The sequence below is a fragment of the Mus caroli genome, chromosome 10 (genome assembly GCF_900094665.2).
Source record: "Mus caroli chromosome 10, CAROLI_EIJ_v1.1, whole genome shotgun sequence".
In the NCBI taxonomy this organism is placed as follows: Eukaryota; Metazoa; Chordata; class Mammalia; order Rodentia; family Muridae; genus Mus; species Mus caroli.
Window position 1 is genome coordinate 35,581,127 of NC_034579.1, and position 11,931 is coordinate 35,593,057.

Here is an 11,931-nt window from a genome sequence, read left to right on the forward strand (position 1 = left end):
GAGAGAGAGAGAGAGAGAGAGAGAGAGAGAGAGAGAGAGAGAGAGAGAGCATGGACATGGCATGGCATGGCAGACATGTGAAACTCAGAGGATGGATATCCAGGCAGTCCTCTACTTCTAGAAATCCCACTCAGTCCATTAAGCTTTCTTCTACCTGCTAACCCATCTCACCAGCCACCACTGTTTTAAGACAGACTCTCATGTCCCCGTGGAACCCAGGCCACAAACTCACTCTATAGCCCAGGATAACCCTGAACGCCTCATCTTCCTCCGTCTACCTCCAAAGTTCTGGGATGCAGGGCTGGAGAACCTGTGTGCCTGGCTTCTATTTCTTTAAATAAGCCAGCTGTTACTCCATCTGGCAAGCTTCTTTCTCCATAAGAAAGAGTACCATTTCTCCTTATCAGAACATTAAATAACCAACAAAAGTCACTGAACATATGATTATAAAGAAACAGTTAAGAACATAGTCTCTTGGATGATTAAACACGGTTTTGAAGGCTGCTATCACTCACCAACTGTCAGACCTAAGGAGATTAGCTTACCTCTCTATAATTCATTTTCTTTGCAGTTAAGACAGGAAAGGATGATAGAATAATGGGATATAAGACTTGAAACTAGTTCTTAGTAAGCACTCAATAAATATGTAATAATTATACATATCACTGCAAGGCCAATTGCAAGGATCAATTCCAATACCTAATCTTACAGGGTGATTCAAAAGAGCAGACTTCTGAGGAGCTAGAACCCTTGCAGAGAGAATTCAAGGGTGTCTCTGCCCATCCACCTTAGTGGGGATGGGGAAACTGAGAGTTTAAGACCTTGGAGCAAAGGCAGCAGCAGGGCAGCCCCGCCTACATTCCCCTGGTGATCAGGGAGAGGTGAGCATGGCCCAGCCACCACCCTGCAGCCACCAGCAGCCTTGAGCAACTGGAAGGAGCCATGGCCAACAGCATCCCCAGCTTTATGTATTCGGGGAGCTTGCTTTTCCCTTTCACTCCCCCACTACCTAATCCCTAGTTTGTAACCGAGGTTCAGATATTGTCTGTTTACACCTCTCTAGCCTAGGTCACTTTATACAGTTAGAACAGATTCCTTCACAGATAATAAGAGCTGTTATTTCATACATGACTGTTGAGAATACAAGAGAAGTACCACCCATTATCAAATTAGAACACAACGGGAGAAGCAGGAATCTGAGCCCTGTGCTAACTGCTGGCTCTAAATGACTTCAAGAAAAAAATGCCTGCTGCTTCCTTCACTGCTCCTGACCTAGGGTCTGCTCAACGTGAACACATAACTGCCTTGTTCAACTTGCTACATGTAGAAGGCGGCCCCTGCCTTCAAGCCCCACACCATCTGGTCTCCATAGCTCTTCACAGCAGACCACACTAACCATGATCCTGACCATCAGCCTCCACCTCTCCCTCAAAGCTTCATGTGGTCACTCCAGTCTCAGAGCAGTGTCACTCCTTGTGAAATGAGGTCTTAATTGACAACATCCTCCTCAAGCACTCTCCTACTTTACTCTTCTCAAAGGTAGTGCCACCCTATAAAATTCTTAGCAACTCAACTGCCATTTCTACCACAAAAATGTGATTCCATCAGAGCACAGCTTCCTGAACTGAAGTTTGAAATCTCTCAGGGATAACACAATTAAATGTAGAGGCTGCTAAAGGGAAAAGGGCAACAGGATAGGATCAACGCAATGATCAACTCAGAATCAATTGCTTACCAAATCCCAGGTGTTTTGGCAATGCTTAACATATTACTTGCAGCACTGATTCTGAGCACATGTGTGCACTTTGCACTGCACATGCATGTCACACGACTCCAGTGAATACAGTCTCAAACACCTCAGCTCAGACGTAAGATTACTGTGTGTTCCTGATGTCTAGCACAGAGGAGTTCTGAATTTTTGTTGAGTTAAATAAATAAAATGAGCACTATTTTACCAAATACATGTTGAGTGCCTAGTACATGCTTCCACTATTTTTATGTGTATGAGTGCTTGGCCTGCATGTATGTTTGCACACCACATACACACCCTGTGCTTGTGGAAGCCAGATGAAGACTGTCAGATCCCCTGGAACCAGACTTACAAATAGTTGTGAGCCACCACTGGAGTGCTGGACATCAAACCCTGGTTTTATGGAAGAGGACCCTGTACCATTTTGCAAGTACCTATTTCCACTATTTTAAACACACTTTATTCTTCACTACCATTTAAAGTGTCCAACGGTCCTAGAATTGGAGTGACAGCTCGACTGGTAAAGATAAGGTCAGGGCATGGTCGCAGGCGCCAATAATCTCAGCACTGGGGAAGCAGAAATTAAGCAGATCCATAGAGTCCACTGGGCAACCAGCCTTAAGTAATCAGAAAGCCCTAGGTTCCAAAGACAGACCTTTCTCAAAGATCAGGGTAGGGCGGGCTGCAGAGATGGCTCCGGGTTGCTTCCCAGCATAATTCCAGTTCCCGAGAGCCTGATGCATTCTTTTGTCCTCTGTGTGCAGCAGCCATGCACATGGTACACATTCGTTAAAAAATAAACAAGCTATAAGTCAGAAAGATGGCCCAGAAAGTAAAGGTGCTTGCACCAAGCCTTCAGTCCACAGTTCCCACACTGTGGGAGAACTGACTCTTCGGAGTTGTCTCCTGACCTTCACATATATGGATGCACACACACACACACACACACACACACAGAGAGAGAGAGAGAGAGAGAGAGAGAGAGAGAGAGAGAGAGAGAGAGNAGAGAGAGAGAGAGAGAGAGAGAGAGAGAGAGAGAGAGAGAGAGAGAGAGAGAAGCTGAGAGACAGAGAGGGGAGAGCTTACTGTTACAATGTTACTATGGTAGTAATTGGTAGATCTGGGCTGGAGAGAGTAGTACATACCCATCACTCAAGAGGCAGAGCCAGGAGAATCAAGAGTTCAAGGTGAGCCTTAACTACATAGCAAGTTTGAGGCTTCCCTGTGCTCCATGAGACCCTGTGTCTCAAAAAAGTAAAACAGCACGAACAACTCGGTAGAGCTGGTCTTATAGTCTGACTCATATAACTCATATAAAATATAACAAGTATTCTTAACCACAGTGTTATACTACCTTCTAGTTTGTTTTATTCGTGTGATACAAAAACAGCCATGTCGTCTCACTCAACAGGTTTATTATGAGAAGCAAATATGTAAAAACAAATTGGAAAGTACTGTGTAGATGTATTACAACATCCTAAAATAGCCAGACTGCCTAGTATGAATCTAACTAGGTCAAGAAGAAATGTGGTAATCAACAAGATGATCTCATGCTTCATGTCTGGCACAGCTATCAGGAACAGCATGCATCTGACAGCCTGAGACACAGCCCAGCCGAAGTTAATGTGCCTTTCCACCTACCCTTCAGCTGCAACTACATAAGGCCAAAGTATAAGGAGCAGGCAGCCAATGGGTCAGCATCCACTAAAAAGAAGACCCTCCACTATAGTGCCCTCATTACCAGAGGTAGAGAGGCAGAGGTAGGAAGATCTCTATGAGTTTGAGGCCAGCCTAGTCTACATAGTAAATTCAGGACAGGCAGGGCTAAATTGCGAGACCCTGTAAGGAGAAGAAAGAGGAGGAGAAGGAAAAGGACTAGGAAGAGGGTGGGAACCACAAGCAAACACACATACATGAATGTGCATGCCCCACCCCCACACACACAGCTAGATATGGTGGGAGTGCGTGTCCGTTCCCAGAATTCAAGGCTGGGGAAAAAGGATTGAGAGCTTAAAGGCTTATCTAGGCTAAACAGCAAGGTATCTCCTCTCTCTCTCTCTCTCTCTCTCTCTCTCTCTCNCACACACACACACACACACACACACACAAGAACTACTTACTGCTGGTAAAGTCAACCTCCCCTCTACAGCCTTATATTAGCCTGTTTGCTCCTCACTTATTATAGTCTTCAAGCTCGCAAATCCTTTATTCTAAGACTTTAATTCTTTTTCCTTTTTTCTTTTTATTTTATGTACATTGGTGTTTTGTCTGCATGTATGTCTGTGTCAGAGTGTCAGATCCTCTGAAATTGGAGTTACAGACAGGTGTGAGCAGCCATGCAGGTGCTGGGAACTGAACCTCGGACCTCTGGAAGAGCAGACAATGCTCTTAGCCACTGAGCCATCCCTCCAGCTTAAGACTTTAATTCTTAGAGAAATAGTTAAGTGGGTCTCAACTTCAAATCTAAAATGATGCACTAGCAATTTGAATATTGACCTTACGAGACGCATCTCAAACACATGAGCACACAGTGTAAGGCACAGCTGTGTCTGAGTAAAGCCACCACGGTCTCATGTTTCCCACTGCTGCGCCTGCCTTCTCTCCAAGTGCAATGTAATCACTGCATATCAGCATTCAGTACCGTAGAAGGAAGGCCTGTGTGAAACCAAAGATCTAGGCTTGTCTCCTAACTGTTCTAAAGATCTGTCTCATCTGGTGAATGTGAAGCACAGTATACAGAATATAATGACTTCAATACCAGAAAAGAGAAACTAGCATGGTAAAGTAGTGCACAGGCTTCCTTCCTTATAAAGCACGTGAGTCAGTCCCAACAAATACTCCGTATAAATTATAATTGCCTGCCCCTGAGGTACTGCAGATGTGGCTGCACTGCCACACGTGTGTCAGTAGGTGGCAGAGAGGAAAGAGGCTATGTCTACACAGTGTTCTGACTATGAATAGCTAAATGATCAGTTGCCTAGTACTCCCTGAGAAAAGGTGAGCCTGAGACAACCACCAGTCTGGTGCCAGTCAGGCCCAGAGTCTCCCAGGTCGAGAAGCAAGCCTAAGACCAGAAGAACCCTGCCTGGGACAGGCAGGAGTGAGCCCAAGACAGATCAGATGGACACTCAGGCACTCTGGGCAAGGAGTAAAACCAGATGAACACCAGACTGGTGCCATGGGGCCTAGACAAAGAAAGACCCAGCCTGAGATGGATACCAGTCCAGGGCTGTGCACGCCTGGAGGGCATATAATGATCAAGGTGACCCCTGCCCAGGAGCAAGTCAGTGGTGGAGAAATGGAAGAGAAGGAGAAACAGAAGGACAGGGGCACAACGAAGAGAAGGGGAACTGGAAACTCAAGGATAGTGAGAAACAGCCTGATGTGAGTAAGGTCCTGGCCCATGCTTCCACCGGGGCCATGTCTGAATTAATGGCTCTGCAGCAACAGGGGTCTGTTACCAAATACCAGGCAGATGTCCCTAGTCTGGGCTGCCACTCAAGGACAGGTTGATGTCAGAGGGCTGTGTAAAGCTGGCCCCACTCCTCACCTGGGAATTGTGGGAGAGTTGGCCTAGAAGCAGGAGAACAGGAGAGCTCACCCTACCTCTAGCCAGCTGCAGTACTCCAGAGAGCAGATCTCACATTGTAGGAGTTGCAGGCAAGCCTGCCCTGAGGATGTGAGCATGGGAGAGTTGGCCCTACCTTTTGTCTTCTCTAGTAGACAAAGGAGGGATAACCTCCCCGCCCCCTCACCTACAGCAGGTGGGAGACCTGGCCTAGGCCATGGAAGCAGGAGAGCTGGCCCTGTCCTTCCCTAGCTGCAGCACTCTGGAGAGTGGGCGCTACACCACTCCTGGGCAGCACTACAGAGCTGACCCTGGTGGCAGGTGACCATGGGAGAGCTGGCCCCACCACTTGTCTGCCCTGTGGTGACATGGGCAAGACAGATTCCCCTCCCATACATACACTGCTTGCCACCTTCGGCAGACAGAGAGCTGTCCTCGAGGTCATCAGAGTTAGAGAGCTGGCTGTCCCCCTCACCTGCTGCAGCAATCAGGAGAGCAAGCCCTGCATCTTGCCTGGGCAGCACAGTTGAACTAGTCCTGGTTGTAGGGGTTGCAGATGAGCCAGCCCAGAGAGTGTGAGCACAGGACAGCTAGCCTTGACTCTTGCCTGCTAGGTTGTAGCAGGGATGAGGGAGAGACAGGCTTCCCTCCCCTTCCCCTCCCTCTTCCCTCACCATCTATGGCAGATGGACAGTAGAAGAACAGGTCATGTCCCTCACTAGCTGCAATACTTGGGAGACTGAGACTTGCCCCTCATCTGGGCAGCAGGGTGGAGCTAGCCCTGGTTGCGGTGGTTGTTGGTGAGCCAGCCCCGAAGGTGTGAGAGTCAGCAAGCTGAACATCTCTTGATACCTCTCCAGCCCAGATCCAAAGCTTTGAATTGGCCCACCCGGACATGAACTGCTGGAGTACATGTTCTACAGATTCAATACTGCAGGATCTCCATGACACAGAGTAACAACAGGATATCCAAGAGGAGTCCCAGTGAGATTCCAGTATTGATAGATTAGCCAAAGCCAGAGGCCTCGAACCAGACCAACAAGTCATAGCCATGAACATCTGCAAGCAAAGAAGTGTGGGCAGAGGGAATATCTGTGGGACACACTGTGGTGTGCTGCAGCTTCCACAACAAGAGATTGCAAGGGTGGAAAGTAGGTCCAAGGTGGGGGAGGTGAGTGGGACTGGGGTGCAAGATATGAAATTCACAAGGAACCAATAAAAAGCTTAAAAAATGATAATTGACATTCAAGAATATGGAATGTTTTTAGCCACATAAATGTCACAGAAATTATACCTCCTTATTCTTAATGTCTAGAAAAAACTAACACTGAAGGGACCTTAAGGACACTGTTGTGAGATGTTTACAGAACAGCCTGTTGGTGAATGAACCAATCAAATGAGCTGCTCACTTACATATAATGTCACTTTGACTGTGGTCAAGGACAGAAGAAAGAGCTTCACATTAAAACACATTTCTTAACAGATTTCATGCATCAAAATGTCATTGGAACCAAAAAATAGATTTGCAGTTAAAATTAATTTTACTGATAAAATTTAGGATATTTTAATAAAAGTATTTCCTGATTAAAAACATTTCCTAACTATATTTTATCTTCCCTGACCGATTGTACTGAGGTCGAGGTATAACCATGATTAATGATATGCCATTTACCCACTAGCACCTGATGCAAAGTCTTACTAATGAACAGACACTGTACAGTGGACTGAACTTGAGCTCTGGTAGCTATTACTGGATGAAGGAGTAACAGTGGATAAGCAGAATTTATAAACATTTGTTTCTCCTTTAGAAAGTCTCTCAAGAATATGTTCTACTTTCACAATCTTAAGAGACGTACACTAAAGGCCATCTGAGAAGGTGCACTACTGTTCAAGAGACTGCAGCAAGAAGGCAATCAGCTGTGTGTGGCCAGCCTGGGCTACACAGCAAGCTAGCTAATAAAAAATAAAACTGGTCAGTGTAGAGTGCTTGCAGAAGCCCTGGGTTTGATCCCCAGCACCAGAAAGCTTACACTGCCAGGATCATCATTTCAAGTTTAAGCACAATTTGGCCTACACAGTGAGTTCTGGGACAGTCGGAGCTACACAGCAAAGCTCTGTCTCAAAAAAGCAAAATAAAATAATTTTTTAAGATTACACCAAAAATGATGGTTCCTTGTCATGTGGCACTGACTTCACAAAACAGAAGCACTCCGCAGTGCTGAAAACACAGAGCCTAGCCCTCCCCTAAAGTGTATTTACTTCTAGCCAACTAAAAGCCCTCTACACAGCAGGAGCCCCCCTGTCTGATATGACAAAGTCATCCTGATTTCAAGCTACTTCTTCGGGCTTTCGGAAAGTTGGCTTGCCCTACACCAGCCTCTTAGCAATCCCTGGAGGCAACACCAGGACCTGGCCCCCAGTTCTGCCTGTGCCGGCTGGTTTCCGTGCTCCTGACCCTCCAATCTGAGGCTTCCTGAAAGTCAGGAAAGGGTGAATTACAACGAGCATTGTCCTCATGTACCACCACACAAACCGACTCCTCTCTCTCTAGCATCAGCACTTCTTTAAGAAGGGCACTTAGGTTAGAAAGGATTGAGCACGGGCTCACAGAAGTAGGTGGTAAAGGAGAACAGAGACTTAGTTCCAGCACCCCAGAGGAACCACTGAGGCTCAGCCTCAGAGTCCTGCTGTCTCTTCAGCCCTTCAGCAGACCCTTATTGCATAGCAGCAGTGAACACAAAATCAGACAACTATAGCTAAGAGGCTCAGTAATAGGCCAAACAACAAGCAAAAAACTCTCAGCCAATGGGTTTCCCATAGTCGATCCTAACTAAATTACACCCTGAAGAAGGCAGCTGTTCCAGACCGAGACCTTTCTAAGGGAGCAAGTCTAGGGCTATGGTAACACATACTTCAGTGGATGCGAATTACACAAGTAAATAAATAATTGATCCAGAAAGCAATGAGAGGTTGGTAAGGAAAGGATTCTTTTACACAACGCTAGACTTCTTCCAGGTGTGGAAGGAGCCTTGCTGGGAGGATGACCACGCACAGTTACAAATGAGAGAACTGTTCTTGACAGAGAGGGCAGGAGAGAAAGAAGCAAGACCTCCATAAGCAAAGTTCCAATTGAACAAGGCAGCCAGCCATCAGTCTGACAGGATGGTGACAACAGAATGGGTGACACACATACACTGAGAATAAAAAACGCACAGGACGTAATAAGATCCAGATCACACTTGGCTCTGAGAGCAAGATGATCTTTCTACAATGAAAATTAATACTGCAGCATACGAGACAAGTGTAAAGACATTATACTGACAGGTGGGGTGACATGCACATCCAAATGGGATGGTTCTTAGCAAAGGGGGAAACGGAGAGGAAATACCAGCAGCAGTACCCAGTGATTACGCTTCGTATCTCTCTCCCAGGGTGAAAATTGGCAAGGGAGAGTAAACTCCATCTACCTGGAACTGCCTGAAACAGAAGCCACCAGTTCCCTGGGGAAGCAGGAAGCTGGAGCTGAGAGCTGAGCTGAGCTGAGCTGAGCTGAGCTGAGCTGAGCTGAGCTGAGCTGAGCTGAGCTGAGCTGAGCTGTGCCAAGCGTGGTAAGGACAGGAGCCCTCACCCCAACCATGCTTCAAAGGGCTGCACTAAGAGGATGGATCTCCTTGTACCCTGGCAGCTTCAGTGAACACCAAGCTGCTTTGAAAGTCAGGATTCCTCCCTTGACAGCCCACTATGGAGAAAGGAGTTCTCACTGACAGACCAAGCAGTTCTAAAGCTTCTGTCTGGGGGAAAAAAAGTCTGCGACGCAACCCTCCACAACCTGAATTCCTTTCAGAATAGCAGTCGCCCACTGGCTCCATGTCTGTTCTCTTATCACTCTGGCATGTGTTTGTTTATTTGAAGGAGGGATGGTGCCGGGGCAAGGTGAGGAAGTCAGAGGACAGCTTGCAAGAGTCAGTTCTCTCCTTCCACATGTGGGTTCTGGGAATTGAACTCTAGGTCATAAGGCTTGACAGCAGACACCTTTACTTGCTGAGCCGTCCCACCAGCCATCATCTTTGTATTTTGTAGAACTGGATATTTGACCCATGAGTGATAAGTGCTTTACCACTAAACTATATCCCTGGCTCTGGGTTCCATCTTTAAAATCCCAAAGATTATCTGTCTTTGACTATGTCGCCGCTGTCTTAGTTAGGGTTTCTATTGCTAGAATGAAAGACCATGACCAATAAGCAAGTTGGGAAATGAAGGGTTTATTTTTATTTGGTTTATACTTCCACATCACAGTTCACCATCAAAGGAAGTCAGGACAGGAACCCAAACAGGGCAGAAACCTGCAGGCAGGGGCGGATGCAGAGGCCATGGAACAGTGCTGCTTACTGGCTTGCTCAGCCTGCTTGCTTATAGAACCCAGGATCACCAGCCCAGAGATGGCATCACACCCACAGTGGGCTGGGCCCTCGCCCATCAATCACTAATTAAGAAAAGGCACTACAGGTTTGCCTACAGTCTGATCTTTGGAGGCATTTTATTAATTGAGGTGCTCTCCTCTCAGATGACTTTACAGCAGCTAAGGTGACTTTCCAAGGAATGCCAGGAAGTAATAGGGTTCAAGACATGTGAGGGCAGAAAAAACAAAACAAAACAAAACAAAAAAAAAAAAAAAACGCAAAAGGCTCTCAATGAGAGGGATGAGTCAAGGGGCCCCACTACACAGGAGGGCTTTGATGGTTAGTTTTAATTGTCCGCTTGACACAATCCAGAATCACCTGGGAAGGCCGTCCCACTAAAAAAGCCTTCTAGAGCAAAATTAACCTGTGGATATGCCTGTGGGGTGTTCTTCCTTGAGTTGAGTGGAGGACTCATCTGAATGTGGGTGGCACCTCTTCATGGGTTGGGTGCAAGAGTCAACTGAGCACTGGAAACACAACCATTGCCCTCAGCTCCTGACTACAGATATAATATGGCCAGCTCCCTCACGTTCCTGCTGCTGTGACTTCCCTGCTATGGTAAACCACAAGAAAAGCTTTTCCCTCTAAGTTGGTTTTGTCCAGGCATTTTATCACATCAATCAAAAAAGGCAGGGCAGTGGGCATAACAGAGTGGAGCATATGGTTACCCTTGGCACTCAGGAAACAGAGGCAGGCTGATCTCTGTGAGTTCCAGGTCATCCAGGTCTACAAAGTAAGTTCCAGAACAGTCAGAAATACATAGTGAGACCCTGTCCCAAAACAAAACAAAACAAAACAAAACAAGGTTCATAGACTCCCAAAGTTAAAAACCAAGAAGCCAAAAGTCACAAGAATAAGGAAAGAAACTCAGTTCTGGTCAGAAATTAATTCTAATGTCAAATGTTCACTTGAAAACAGAATGCTTAGGCTAAATCAGTGTTCTAGAAGAAAATACCACATATACTAGGAATATAGCATATGTGCAAGAAATACAGTGCATCTAGTGATATTACTCCCATGACCAAAACTTGCATGCAATCCACTTATCATATACTGGGCTTCACACATCTTCCCATCATGACCTAACTATGAAGGGAGTTTATGTATCTCTTTGAAACATTATCAACACAGTGGCCATCAATATTGTGCAGGGTCATGATTACTAAAAAAAGTTAATTATTAGCCTAAGTGCCACCATTTTCTTTTTTCTGTGCAGGCCAGTTTTATACGCCACTATAAAAACCTCTTAGATGCACAATCACTGAAATTACAGAATACATATTTGACAGCTCATTCACAGAATGCACCGGTGGCAAACCATTCAGCAGAAGAAAGCTCAGTCCTGCCAGAGTGACGGAAGGAGGTAGAGAGAACACCAAGCTTAGAGCCACCGACTTAGCTGTGTACTCCTTTGAATACAAGGTCGTTCTAAGATAAGTGCTGCTCCTCACTGGAGCTGGATGCCTCAGTACCACTGCTGTCCAAGAAGTCCACGCTCATGCAACCCTCAGCCTCCAGCCCGGGAACACCTCTGCATTCCATGGCAAGCAAGTATGCCAGGGAGCTGTAAGCCTCCACATTCAGACGTACTAAGTTCCTGAGCTGCTGTGAGTTCAGTGCTCAGAGCCTCTAGTCAGCTGCCCACCAAATGCACACACACACACTGCCAGTGGTGGAGATGGCCACTCACAGTCCGGAAGACCAGGAGATTCCATCATCCTTGTCACCAAGGCCACAGAGGAAGGTGGAAGGTATGTAGAGAGCACCAATCTCCTCATCACTCATCTCCTGGCTCATCACTCCATGTGGAAGCCTACAGCAGACCCAAGGTGGAAGCCAAGCCGCAGCAGCCAGACAGGAAAGACTTGGGTGTCATGGACCTAGAAGCCAACACAAGGAGTCCTTCCTAGGTGCAAGAGCAAGTGGTGTGTGACCTGAAGTACAAATCCACCAGACAAGGCTCTACTGCCCACAGGGCTTTATTATAAACCAAAATCTAATATAAAGAATTTTGTGCCAAGCAGTGGTGGCACACGCCTTTAATCCCAGCACTGGGGAGGCAGAGGCAGGTGGATTTCTGAGTTCGAGGCCAGCCTGGTCTACACAGTGAGCTCCAGGACAGCCAGGGCTACACAGAGAAACTCTGTCTCAAA

General features: G+C 46.6%; 1 protein-coding gene and 1 non-coding gene across 2 annotated transcripts in view; one reads left to right on the top strand and one right to left on the bottom strand.

Moving 5' to 3' along the window:
* Positions 1–11,931, bottom strand: part of Slc16a10 (solute carrier family 16 member 10) — a 101,168-nt gene that overhangs the window by 63,029 nt on the left and 26,208 nt on the right. The window lies entirely within an intron of this gene.
* LOC115032228 lies at positions 4,608–4,735 on the top strand. Its single transcript, XR_003837883.1, has one exon. It is a non-coding gene; the product is annotated as a small nucleolar RNA SNORA17 (small nucleolar RNA).